Here is a 10,693-nt window from a genome sequence, read left to right as displayed (position 1 = left end):
TTGCTTATCATCATCGTACAGTACTGTAAGTGTACTGACAAACTGAAAAGTTGTTTTTTCTTACATGAAAAGGGACAAATAAAATAATTGTAAACATCACATACCACTTCATAAATTTAAGGGTTAAGGTGTAAAAATACCCCTAACGTTTTGGGCCAGAAGCAATTTTACCCATAACGTATAAAATGGTGCAATTTTACCCCTAATATTGGAAGCCAAGAGCAATTTTACCCCTAACGTTAATAAATTGGGTCAATTTGAGAAATAATTCATCAATTTGTCTTCTCGGCCATGAATTTTGTTATCAACACTTCATATGTGTGTAATTTTATCAGTAACAAATCACAAACATTCGTTGGGATGTGAAAAAAATAAAAAAAAATATACTGTTTTTTTTGTACGGATTAGACAAAAAAAATCAAAAAATCCACCGAATTTATAAATATTAATCTCAAATTCTATTATTAAATTATAAAAAACATGAAATCCTTTTTTTAGAACGAATTATTATGCAATTGGTATAGAATAATGAACAAAAAAATATGTGTTTATAATAGTGTCTGAAATTGATCCAATTTATCATCGTTAGGGGTAAAATTGCTCTTGGCTTCCAACGTTAGGGGTAAAATTGCACCATTTTAGACGTTAAGGGTAAAATTGCTCTTGATCCAAAACGTTATGGGTATTTTTATACCTTAACCCTAAATTAAATATCTCACAATATAATAATAATAATATATCACTTACATCACAGAAAAAGCATACTCCGAGGGACGGATACAGAGGTCCGGACCCGTTCAACCGCCGAAACTTACATGGTTACAAATAGTTTTGACCTTTAAGTATTAGTAATAGTCTATATAGTCAAATTATAATACGCATATATATATATATAAAAAATTAAACAAATTCGATTTAGTAAAAAATAAATTTCCCGAAAGCAAGAGTAATCCTGTATTCAGGACTGCATACTTAATTACACATTCTATGAACTTGTAAGATTCTGCACCATATACTTATATTAAAGAATATGTTATATGTGAAGACGATTTTTTTCATGGTCATGTCAAATTTAAAGTTTATTATATATCACTAAATAACAATAGTAGGGATCCACAAACCAAAATTAATAAATTTAGATGTATAAGATATCAGACCATAAATAATTACAAGTTTAAGTGTATAATTATACACTTATACACTGTATATATTTTCAATTAAAAGGAAAAAATATGTCAATAAGGCCCGATTGGGGATGTGCAAACATAGGTCCTCCTTGCGGCATCATCAACACATTTTTCTTCGTTGTTTTTGGATTTCCTGTTTCGTTTTTCTTTCAATTAATGTTCTTCCCTTCTTGAAAATAATTTGATCTCAAATTAGTTGTTCGATATGAAAACAAAACATCGAGCTTGAACGAGCTCAAATCTTTCATATTAAATGAATGAAAAGTTTTATCCAAACAAGTTGAAAGTGACACATAATAGGTATTCAGACTCACTTTCTTCACAATCTTGAATGAACTATATTTTCGAGGTCGGAGTTTGCTACTCACTAGAATTGCTATCATTTCCTTGCTCAAATATACCATATCCACTACTAGAAAATGCATGATTGCTGATGAATTTTCTGCACAGAAAGATTCCGTCAATAAATTTTGATGAAAGTTCGTCAAAATGCATTCCGTCAATATGTTGACGGATTTTCTGATGGAATGAAAATTCTGTCAAGATATTATGGCGGGAACTTTCCCTCCGACGTGCATCCACTTTGGCTTTCAATTTAGCATTCTTCTCATTCATTTTAGCTTTAATCTCCTCATGCACTTGTTGAAACCCTTAGGCTAACTTTTCGGTAGTTACATTATGCTTCACCCCTCTTGGAATGCTCACAATCAAGAGTGTGAATTAGAACTTAAGTATATACAAGCTCAAATGGTGATCTTCCAAGAACTGAATAAGTGACCCCACTATATGCAAACTATTCTTGAGCAATCGAAGAATTCCATGTAATTGGCTTATTCTTGAATATGCATATCAAACGATTACCCAAAGTTCGATTGACCACTTCTATTTGGTCATCGGTTTGAGAGTGAACGATGGTGCTAAACTTCAAAGATGAGTCAAACAAGCCCAAAGTATCTTCCAAAATTGACTAAAGAACTTAGTGTCACGTTTGAAGACGATAAACTTAGGAAACCCATGTAGCGTCACAATTCTCAGAAGAAATTTTTGCACTACAAGAAGCGTCATTGGTCTTCTATATGGAAGAAAGTGTGCCATTTTAGAAAACCATTACAAAGATAGAATCCATCTCCCCCATCCTTCCCTTTTGAGTCCTTGGTAGTCCCAACATAAAATCATGGAGAGAGCATTAAATAGTTTTCGGAATCGACAATATAATGTAGATGTAGATGAATTCTATATCTCTCCTAAACGTGGACCAATATAATTGAGAATTCACGACATTATAGGTCGTGTCTCTACCAAAATGCATGGAAAAAAAACCTTTCATGCAAGTCTTGGATTTCTCTTTCTCGGATGGAAGTATTAGGCAATAAAAGTTTACTTTGTTTCATCAAATACTCATTAAGAAATAGTAGTCACCATCGACTCCTTAATCGCAACACTTCAACCATGCATTCCCAAATTTTGTATCTTCTTTGTAGTCACTTTTCAAATTTTCAAATTGCTCCACTTCAAGGGCAATAGTCTTGAGCAAAATCACCCTTTTACTCAAAGAATCCACCACTTAGTTTTAAGGACTAGTCTTGTAAATAAGTTTAATATGGGTACTTATCAATAAAGGCAGACCATCAAACATGCATAGAGCTCTGGATTTGCTTTCGAATCCCTAAATACTTCAAAGTTTAATGATCTGTGTACAAAATGCACTCCTTCACAGTGAGATAATTCTCCCAAGTCTTCAAGGATCTAACTATAGCATAGAACTCCTTAACATAAGTAGTTCATTCTTGTCTTGAATCACACAACTTTTACTTAAACTAGGTGGTTGGCCTCTTTTATTGCATTAACACATCCCTGACTCTGACCCAACTATTATCACACTCAACCTCAAGTAGTTTGTTGAAATTCAGAAATGCACGAACTGATGTCATGCTTAATTTCTCCTTGATAAGTGCAAAACTATTCGTTTCTTCAAACATTCGGTAAGAGGTTCCACAAAAGTGCTAAAATTTTGAATGACCCTTAGTTAGAAAGTAGCTAGCCCATCAAAACTTCATATATCCCCAAAATCACCTGATGTAACCCACTCCCTGATAGCTCGCACTTTCTCTTTATCAACCACGATGTAATCCCCACTCATAACATAACCTAAGATCACCAAGCTCTCCATCACAAAATCACACTTCTTATTGGCATAAAATTGGTGCTTTCTCATCAAACCACACAAAATATAGAAATGCACAATATGTTCTTTTAGAGTTTGACTATGCACAAAAATAGCATCAAAATAAAGAGCAACAAACTTACTAATCATTGGACGAATGATTTGGTTTATCAACCTCTTGAAGGTACTAGGAGCATTAGTCATCCTGAATGATATCATAAACCACTCATAAAAGCCATCCCAAGTTTTGAAAGTGGTCTCTCATTCATTCATTAATCTAATTTTCATTTGGTGGTAGTCACTCCTTAAGTTAATCTTAGAAAACAACTTTGGCCCACTCAATTTATCAAGCATATCATCAAGACGTGGAATAGGAAAGTTATACCTAATAGTGATTTTGTTGATGGCTCTACTATCCACACACATTCTTTAAGTCGCATCCTTCTCTGGAGTAATCAATATTGGAACCGTACATGGACTCATAATCTCCCGAACATACCTCATATCAAGCAATTATTCAACCTTATCCCTCATAATTTTCTTTCTTTTTGGGACTCATCCAGTAATGAGGAAGACTATATAAGCTAAGCTCAGCCACCAAGTCAATATGGTGTTGTATATCCCTCAAATGCGGTATCCCATGAGGAAGCTTTTCGAGAAATGTGTCTTCATACTCCTCAAGTAAAGAATTCAACTACATTGGTAGATGTCGTTCTTCTTCATCCTTCCCACTATTAAATTTCACCATCAAAACATATACTTGTTGGCTCTCCACACACTCTATCATAAATGATTTTTAGGTTGGACACATAATTAGGGTGGTCTTCTTCTTCTTACTAGGATCTTCTATCATAGGTTTGAAAATGTATTTCACTCTATCCTTCATAAACTTGTAAGTGCTTCTCCTTCCTAAATGATTAGCATTCATATCACATTTCCATAGTCCCAATAACACATGGCATGCTTCCATATCCACCATATGACAATAAAATTAATCTTTATGGTCACCAATAGTAATAGAACCTTTCCATATTTGAGTGACTTTAATCTCTCCCATATTGTTTATTCACCCCACACTATAAGGGTTAGGATGTGTTTTAATTCCAAATTAAACTTCCTCGTGACAGATTGACTTATGATGTTTTTCCATTATCAATGATAGAGTATCACCTTTCACTATGCACCTTTTTTGGAATAATCAATGTCTTTAACCTTCCTCCACCCAATTGAACACAAACAATCTCCTCACAATAATGTACTGCATGGTCATTCTCAACCTCACTAAGGATAGATCTATAGTGGTGGCAATGGAACAATTTCCCCCACTGAGTTCTATAAATTTGTTTACCTCCAGATAGCATGGTTTTGAACTTTGAATGTTTGCCCACATTGTCGATGATAGAGTGAATTGGTTCTGCTAATAGTTTGCGTCTAAAGGTTGTAGAAGATAAGAGATAATTTTAGGTTTGTTTTATTTTTTTCCTTCTGCTAAACGAAATGACAATGTTCCATTTTAGTGTTAGACGATGTCATTTTGTTAATAAAACATAAAAAAACAATAACCAGTTCTGAAATGTCCTGCCTTTGTCGATCCTCATTCCCTAAAGGCAAGAGTCCCTAAAATCATCCAATTAATTCAAATTCTAAAACGACAATCCCTAAACCCAGTCACCACTCACCACTACCAATCTGATGATAACCTCCGTCTGTCTCCATCCCTGTGACTCTCGGTTGTCCGATTTGAGCCCAGCTTACATGGTAATATCCTTTATCCATGGCAAATTATTTTCTCATTGTTTTGCTGGTTCATTGTGAGATAGAATTAGTTCTAAAGGGGGGTGAATGGAACTATTGGGTTAATTTAGCCCTTTATAAAATTTCTCACTTCTAGTTCAATAGCACAGCATAGAGGCAAGCTCGGAATCAGAGGCAAGTTCCATTTACTGTCTTAATCAGTTAACAGAGCTTGATTCTGCTTCTGATCTTACAACACAGAAGATAGCTCACACAGAGGAGCTTTTGTTAAAGACTTAAGGATTTGCGATCTATTTATACACAATAGTCGGAAGCGTTACTTATGAGATTAATTTTAGAGAAAGCAAATATCAGAAGAAAGTAAAGGAAAGAGTTAGAGAAAAGTTACTCAACAATTTATACTGGTTCAGCCTCCTGCCTACATCCAGTCCTCATAATACCTTCTTTTGGGTTTTAATCCACTATTGAACTCTTTCGATCGGTAGAGCACAAACCTTTACAATAGATACAAAGGTTCTATAAAGTACATTTCTTTACACTCCACACTCAGCTATCTATTAGACCTCGGCATGGGCCGGGATGGACCGGGCTCGGGCCGGGTCTGTCGGGCTTGTGATCAAATCTGATAAGCCCAAGCCCAGCCCAAGACCACACTAATATAGTCGGGCTCGGACGGCTCGGGCCTAAAAAAGGAATCCCAAGCCCGCCCGTCCAAGCCCATATCTAAATTAAAAAAATCAATTAAAATAAAATACTAACTTTTTTTAATAAAAAATAATAAAAATAATAGTTAATATGTCTTAGAAAACTAATTGTAAATTGTAAATACTGATTACTTATTTAATTATCTATAAATTTATATATATAGGGTTTTTTTGGACTCATTTAATTTATATAATTAAATTTATAAATATATATATAACGGGCCGGACCGGGCCAGGCCCGTCCATTTACTAGGGGGGCTTAATCGGACTTGGGCCGAGCCGGGCCTGGCACTAATTTTATGTGTCCAAGCCCGGCTAAATGGGCCTGAGCTCGGACCGGGCGGGCGGGCTCATCGGCCCATGGCGAGGTCTACTATCTATCACTCTCAAGTGTTTACTTAAAATCGAAGTAAGTAGAAAAGCTTCTGATCCTTTTTACAATTGATGATTTTTGTTCTAAAAACTAGAACACAGATTTAATCACTCTCTCAAAATCTATTACACAAATGTAAACTATGAACATGTATTTTTGCTTTTTGCTCTTTTGCTTGAATGTTTGAATCTATAGATTTCTCGTTGATGATCAAGTTTGGGAAGGAGCTTTTTGTGGGGCTTTTATAGTGGATCTTGAAGATAGAACCTTTTGGATTTCGAAAAGACCGTTGGAGGGAAAACAAAGTCTCTCGCTTTCACCTTCTAACTTCTGCTTCAAAATGTTTACCGTTGCGGACGCCCATTCTTCTATCTGTTTGAGCCGCACACACTTTCGACTTCTGCTTATTCAAACTGATGGTTTGTGCATTTATGGCAAACAGTAAAAGTTGTTGGCGGGGACAAGCTTTCTGTCGCTTGTACTTTTTTCTCTTTTGGAACGCATTGTGTCAAACACAAAGTCAACACCAGTGTTTCTTGTCTTTTGGCTCCATTGCTTCTGAGCCTTTCTTGCTTCTAGATTGTTCCAGCTTCTGGACCAGAACCAAGGCTTTGAGCCTTTCTTTCATTTAAGGCCTTTTATGATTTCTAGCCTTGTCTTATAGTTCAACACGACACTTAGCAATATTATTAGCATAAAACATATAGATATTCAATTTTGCACTTAAATATTTTTAGGAATCTAATTATATAATTGTTTTTGTCAGAATCAAAACTCTTTGTGGAAATTGTGTTTCAACAGTTTTTAGGTACAAAACAAAGCTAGATTCTTCTTTTGATTGTTTTTAGGCAAATTATCAAACTATTGTATGTCTATTGATATTTACTTAAATGAAAACCTAGTTAAGGATTTAACCGCTTCAAAATCATATGCAATTTTATGGATGAAAATTTACTCTTACATCCTTTCCAAACTTTAATAAGAGCCAAAGGGTATTCGGTGAAGAATTTGTTGAGAGTTGTGGGTATTTCAAGGATAAAATTAGCATATGGATTGGGATGTGGGTTATTGTGGTCAAGCTATGTGTTGGTGATGCTTTTAGAAGAATAGTATTATTAGGAAGTGAAAATCAGATAACAAATTAGGTTTACATAATGGAGTAATTATAATACTCAATCTAACCTAATTCGACTTGGAACTCACGACCTAATCCGACTAGGAACCCATGAACCCACGATTCCGAATCCAAGTAGAAACCGAAACACAATACTACTCCGAATAGGAAACAAGATATACTGTCGGACCTGTTGCTTTACTATGATAGAGCACATTGGCATATTGAAAAAAAATGCTTTACTATGGACAACTAATCAAAGAAAACCCTTAATTTCAAGGTCTTTACCAGATGTAGAAAAATCTATCTTCAAGTTGGAAGCTTCATCCCTATCTTGGTATTGCCTAGAATGGTTCCCCCCAAATTCATCCCTCCATAATGATTCCTACTAACATTCCCAAAATTGTTCCTACCTCCTCTAAATTCATTTCGCCTATCCTCTTCAACATAATCATACTCATCATCATTATCAAAAGGTAATTAATTTATTAGTCTCTATATTTTGACAAAACACACTGTTTAACCCCTGTATTTTCAAAAAACACATGGTAAAGTCCCTAACGTTTTTCTTGGTGAACTGTTTAGTCCCTGTCGGTAGACTCTCATGAAGATTCTGTTAGTCAATTTGGATTTGCATTCTTCTTTCCCTTTATTTTCATTTCCTTTAAACTCTAATGCATCTGAAATCAACTTTGAGTGTTCTTTTTCTTGATTTTCTTCTTAATCGTTCAAATTCGTAAGCATTGGGTATGTTCTTTTAATAGATTCTTCTTCTAAATTTGATTTCATCTTCTGAAGTTTGAAGGTAAATAGTAAAGGGTAATTTAGTCATTCCGAAGTCATAAACGGTAAAAAATCTAACAAATAGATGGAAGGACTAAACAGTTCACTGAGAAAAAGGTTAGGGACCTTACTATGTATTTTTGAAAATGCAGGGACTAAACAGTGTGTTTTGTCAAAATATAGGGACTAATAAATTAATTACTCTTATCAAAAACATTTTCAATAAAATATTGATCTCTCTCCTTACCTCATAAAATCTTTGGCCTTTAGGGTTTTCATTTGGACCCCTTGTGATGGTTGGAATGGACCTCTAGATGGACTAACATTCTTTTGTGGTGGTGGTGATGGAGGTGGTGTAAGAGTTGCTCTGTTCTCCTCTTGGATTCTCCTTTTGATTTTGCTCTAAGGCTTATTGAAGTATACCTTGAGACTACATTCTCATTTCTTCAATGGAAGTCTCCACTTCTTGCCAAATGGCTTGTCATTCTATTAGCTACATTCTGCGAGAATGATAATTTTCAATCTTGGCTCGTGTGAGATATGTGCGGGCGTGTTAGAGAATTGGATTCTCAAATGTTTATGAAAACGAATGAAATATGCGCCTAATAACTTGATTTCTAAAGGATCATAGTGATTGAACGGAAAATACAAGGACTGGGAAAATAATTTCACTTTGGGGTTCCTAGTTGCACTAAATGCAACTTTAACTAGATTAAACCATTTGTTGGATGGGAAATGAAAAACGACACGAAAAGATTTTTTTTTATTTTTCTTTATATGTGTAATGTTTGTTGTTACAATTGGAAAGAAATGGAAGCGATTACAAAATGAAATAATTTATCAGCATGGTAATAATTCTATCTCAAAGCTTGTAAATAAATAGTAATACGGAATTGAATATGATCAAATATAAACATGAATTATAAGCAAATTTAGTGAAACCATGTTGTCGTTTTGACATCGAACGATCGATGTTGAGGCTGCTTGTTATAGTGAGATTGCAAGTCGAGACCGAGGAGTACGTGATGTGTGAGTTGTTGAGCTTGAGAATTACTGGAATGGAATTAATTGTGAAAAAGAGGATGGGAACAAATATATAACTAAATAAAATGAGGAATTTGGAGTGGAAATGAGGCTAATGGTCACCAAAAGCGTAATTAGTCGAATAGGACTTAAGGTGGCCGGTTTGGAACGGATTTGAGTGGTGAAAATGGTTTGTTGGAGGCTTGGAATGAACGCAAAGAATTCTATTTATAGGTAAAATTGGCTCGGTTGTTTGTCCCACTAACTCATGATGTCCGCTCCTCAAAATCCTTGCTGAAATTATGGTGTGGGGTAGCTAAAAAAAATAGATGTTGTTTGACTGGATAAATTGAAGTTATGTTTTACACATGTGCTTCTTAAGTCATCTTTAACGAATTTTCATGCGTTGTCACGGCTCTGATGAAGCTCTAAAGATGGGATCCAGAAAGCTTGCAACCTCTAACCTTTTGTTGCCAATTTTTGTCGGTCTGATATCCTTAAGAATTGTTCAAAGTTGGATGGTTGCTACTTTGTGAAAGATAGGTAATTTCCTCCAATTATATCTTTTCTTTTTCTTTTCTTTTTATTTCTGTTTTTATATTTATATTTATTTTATTTCTTATTTTGATTTTATTTTATATTTATAAATCTTATTCTAAAATTAAAATGCAATTTAATATACATAAAATGTAAGAAAAAATTTTGCCCCCAACACATTCATTTCTTGATTCTTTCCTTAGCTCTTCGATTTGCTTTTGAATATGCTCCGTTTGTTTTCTAGGGATTCTAATTTCGGGTTAGAAAATGATTGGATTTGATACCAATTGATGCAGAAAGGGAAGACAACATGTCATAACTTAGAGGAAATATATAATATTACACATAAACTCAGTTTTAGTAGTGTTTCATATTTCGTATATGTTTTATTTTTAATTTTATTTCGTTTTCTACTTTTATTTTCAGATTATGATTTTAAGACTGTTTCCGAAATAACAACACCGCTGTTTATTTTTATTTTAGTTTTGTTTCCGTGCAATATAGAAAATGATAACAACAACAACAACAACAACAACAAAGCCTTAGTCCCGAAATGATTCGGGGTCGGCTAACATGAACCATCATATAAAACCGTGAAAATCAAGTCGTGTCAGCGACACAGATTCGCTCCCTCCACTCCGTCCTATCCACTACCATATTTTCCTCAATTCCCAATAAACTCATATCACTCTCGATCACCCTCCTCCAAGTTTGCTTAGGTCTTCCCCTACCCCTCACCACTACATCCCTTTGCCACTCTTCGGTTCTCCTAACCGGCGCATCAAGCGCTCTACGTCTCACATGGCCAAACCACCTTAGTCGGTTTTCTCTCATTTTATTCTCAATAGATGTGACCCCTACTTTTGTCCTAATTATTTCATTACGCACCCGATCCTTTCTCGTGTGACCACACATCCATCTCAACATACGCATCTCCGTCACCGACATCTTATGGATGTGGCAGTGTTTCACTGCCCAACACTCCGTACCATATAACAATGCTGGTCTAATTGCCGTCCGGTAGAATTTTCCCTTCAATCTATTAGGCATGCC

The sequence above is a fragment of the Euphorbia lathyris genome, chromosome 2 (assembly GCF_963576675.1).
Source record: "Euphorbia lathyris chromosome 2, ddEupLath1.1, whole genome shotgun sequence".
Lineage (NCBI taxonomy): Eukaryota > Viridiplantae > Streptophyta > Magnoliopsida > Malpighiales > Euphorbiaceae > Euphorbia > Euphorbia lathyris.
This window is presented reverse-complemented; position numbering follows the sequence as displayed.